The sequence below is a fragment of the Vigna unguiculata genome, chromosome 6 (assembly GCF_037176805.1).
Source record: "Vigna unguiculata cultivar grain cowpea cultivar isolate G323 ecotype 2 chromosome 6, ASM3717680v1, whole genome shotgun sequence".
Taxonomy (NCBI): Eukaryota; Viridiplantae; Streptophyta; class Magnoliopsida; order Fabales; family Fabaceae; genus Vigna; species Vigna unguiculata.
Window position 1 is genome coordinate 20,804,096 of NC_140797.1, and position 4,261 is coordinate 20,808,356.

Sequence of the window (4,261 nt, forward strand, 5' to 3'; positions counted from 1 at the left end):
TTCAAGGTGAAATACGGGTCCATATGCCAACTTAAGAACCAACCTTTGGAAGATCAAGAGGACCTTTGCTCAAAGTTTGTGGAGGAGTTTTGCTAGCCTTAATTTCAGTTACAATCAACCATTAAGTAGCGGATTGTATTTAGCTTGAGTGGATCATTAATTAATAGCTCTAAGCGTGTTGATATTGAAATTTATGTGTCTTTTGTAATTCTGATGGTTAAAGCTCCTATATAAGTTGAACCATTTTCACCAATGAAGGCAAGCTGAGTTTTATTCAGAAAATAAACGAGTTTTATCTCATCTATCTTAGTGAGAGTGATTCTCCTAAGTTCTTGAGTGATTCAAGAATCCATGAGTTTAATCAAAGGTCCTTTATCCCTTTGTGTGTTTCAACTCTTAGGCTTATCTTCCATTCTTGGAAGTGTGATGTCTATCAATTTCCGTTCCATCTTCTCGTTTTAAATAATTTCTCAAATTTCTTGCTTGTTAGCATTCCAACAATGATAGATCAGTCAAACGAATCGAACCTTGTGGATTCACATCATTTGGTATTCAGAGCCTGGCTAACTACATTTGGAATAGGAAAGGAAGTTGATTATACAAAGTGTTTAACCAAAGGCCATCCATCTTTAGTTGCATTCGATTACGGAAGCGAAAACAATGTTGTGAGCCAAATATTGATGGAGAAACTCCAGTTACCAGCAACCTTTCACCTGGATCAAGCATGAATTAAATTCAGTACATGGCAATGTGTGAAAGAAGTATTATGTGATATTGCTCCCATGGACTCTTGTCATCTTCTTTTGGGATGGGCATGGCTTCGTTTTAAAACACTCCATGTTGATGAACGTTCCCTTTATTTAAGGCATGAGGGACATCAAAAGAAGTAGAAATTTATGACACCAAGACAAGTCAGTAAGGATCAACATAGGCTGAAGGAGAAAACAAAAAAAAATAATAGAAAAAGAGGAATATAAACTGCAGAAGGAAGGGAAAATAAAGAAAAAGAAATGGAACTAGAGAGAGTTTATTCGTCAATGTTTTTTCTTCTACAGTTTGTGATGTCATTTTACAGGAACAAAAGGATAAGGATGTGAGTGAAACACACCAACTTCCATGTTTAAAAAGGAAGCTTGTTCATAGTGCTTTATTATGCATTTGGTCCATCGATAAGAAGCAAATTCGTCAAACACAATGCATGGAATTATTTATTGTCACACATGAAGGTGGGGTACTGTTGCCAAGAAATGTTATCGACGGATTGCAACCATTGGAAAGTAACAAATATCAAGTTGAATTTGATCCTGGAAGAAGAGAATTAGTTTCAACTTGTGAAAAAATAAAAGTCCTTCACAAGATCTTAATAAACTTACAATCAAAATAGTGTCTTAAGATTCGTGACAAATTTTGTCGAGAAGGAGGGTATGATGTGAATTGCATATGGGTCAAATGGAGGATGACTAATGCGCCGTATTGATGCAGTTTCTTTTATTTAAATAAGCACCCAATGCTTTGTAAAATTGGCTGACCAAATTGTGTTTGTGCTTAACCAATTAATGGGCTTTACTTTTGCTTTATCTTCAAGGTGAAATAAGGGTCCAAATGCCAACTTAAGAACCAAGCTTTGGAAGATCAAGAGGACCTTTGCTCAAAGTTTGTGGAGGAGTTTTGCTAGCCTTAAATTCAGTTACAATCAACCATGAGGTAGCGGATTGTTTTTAGCTTGAGTGGATCATTAATTAATAGCTCTAAGCGTGTTGATATTGAAATTTATGTGTCTTTTGTAATTCTGATGGTTAAAGCTCCTATATAAGTTGAACCATTTTCACCAATGAAGGCAAGCTGAGTTTTATTCAAAAAATAAACTAGTTTTATCTCATATATCTTAGTGAGAGTGATTCTCCTAAGTTCTTGAGTGATTCAAGAATCCATGAGTTTAATCAAAGGTCCTTTATCCCTTTGTGTGTTTTAACTCTTAGGCTTATCTTCCATTCTTGGAAGTGTGATGTCTATCAATTTCCGTTCCATCTTCTAGTTTTGAATAATTTCTCAAATTTCTTGCTTGTTAGCATTCCAACAATGATAGATCAGTCAAACGAATCGAACCTTGTGGATTCACATCATTTGGTATTCAGAGCCTGGCTATCTACATTTGGAATAGGAAAGGAAGTTGATTATACAAAGTGTTTAACCGAAGGCCATCCATGTTTAGTTGCATTCGATTACGGAAGCGAAAACAATGTTGTGAGCCAAATATTGATGGAGAAACTCCAGTTACCAGCAACCTTTCATCTGGATCAAGCATGGATCAAATTCAGTACATGGCAATGTGTGAAAGAAGTATTATGTGATATTGCTCCCATGGACTTTTGTCATCTTCTTTTGGGATGGGCATGGCTTTGTTTTAAAACACTCCATGTTGATGAACGTTCCCTTTATTTAAGGCATGAGGGACATCAAAAGAAGTAGAAATTTATGACACCAAGACAAGTCAGTAAGGATCAACGTAGGTTGAAGGAGAAAACAAAAAAAGAAATAATAGAAAAAGAAGTAATATAAACTACAGAAGGAAGGGAAAATAAAGAAAAAGAAATGGAACTAGAGAGAGTTTATTCGTCAATGTTTTTTCTTCTACTGTTTGTGATGTCATTTTACAGGAACAAAAGGATAAGCATGTGAGTGAAACACACCAACTTCCATGTTTAAAAATGAAGCTTGTTCATAGTGCTTTATTATGCATTTGGTCCATCGATAAAGACAAGTCAGTAACGATCAACGTAGCCTGAAGGAGAAAACAAAAAAAAGAAATAATAGAAAAAGAAGTAATATAAACTACAGAAGGAAGGGAAAATAAAGAAAAAGAAATGGAACTAGAGAGAGTTTATTCGTCAATGTTTTTTCTTCTACAGTTTGTGATGTCATTGTACAGGAACAAAAGGATAAACATGTGAGTGAATCACACCAACTTCCATGTTTAAAAAGGAAGCTTGTTCATAGTGCTTTATTATGCATTTGGTCCATCGATAAGAAGCAAATTCGTCAAACACAATGCATGGAATTATTTATTGTCACATATGAAGGTGGGGTACTGTTGCCAAGAAATGTTATCGACGGATTGCAACCATTGGAAAGTAACAAATATCAAGTTGAATTTGATCCTGGAAGAAGAGAATTAGTTTGAACTTGTGAAAAAATAAAAGTCCTTCACAAGATCTTAATAAACTTACAATCGAACTAGTGTCTTAAGATTCGTGACAAATTTTGTCGAGAAAGAGGGTATGATGTGAATTGCATATGGGTCAAATGGAGAATGACTAATGCGCCGTGTTGATGTAGTTTCTTTTATTTAAATAAGCACCCAATGCTTTGTAAAATTGGCTGACCAAATTGTGTTTGTGCTTAACCAATTAATGGGCTTTAGTTTTGCTTTATCTTCAAGGTGAAATAAGGGTCCATATGCCAACTTAAGAACCAACCTTTGGAAGATCAAGAGGACCTTTGCTCAAAGTTTGTGGAGGAGTTTTGCTAGCCTTAAATTCAGTTACAATCAACCGTTAAGTAGCGGATTGTTTTTAGCTTGAGTGGATCATTAATTAATAGCTCTAAGCGTGTTGATATTGAAATTTATGTGTCTTTTGTAATTCTGATGGTTAAAGCTCCTATATAAGTTGAACCATTTTCACTAATGAAGGCAAGCTGAGTTTTATTCAGAAAACAAACGAGTTTTATCTCATCTATCTTAGTGAGAGTGATTCTCCTAAGTTCTTGAGTGATTTAAGAATCCATGAGTTTAATCAAAGGTCCTTTATCCCTTTGTGTGTTTCAACTCTTAGGCTTATCTTCCATTCTTGGAAGTGTGATGTCTATCAACTTCCGTTCCATCTTCTCGTTTTAAATAATTTCTCAAATTTCTTGCTTGTTAGCATTCCAACAATGATAGATCAGTCAAACGAATCGAACCCTGTGGATTCACATCATTTGGTATTCAGAGCCTGGCTATCTCCATTTGGAATAGGAAAGGAAGTTGATTATACAAAGTGTTTAACCGAAGGCCATCCTCGTTTAGTTGCATTCGATTACGGAAGCGAAAACAATGTTATGAGCCAAAGATTGGTGGAGAAACCCCAGCTACCAGCAACCTTTCATCTGGATCAAGCATGGATCAAATTTAGTACATTGCAATGTGTGAAAGAAGTATTATGTGATATTGCTCCCATGGACTCTTGTCTTCTTCTGTGGGGTTGGGCATGGCTTCGTTTTA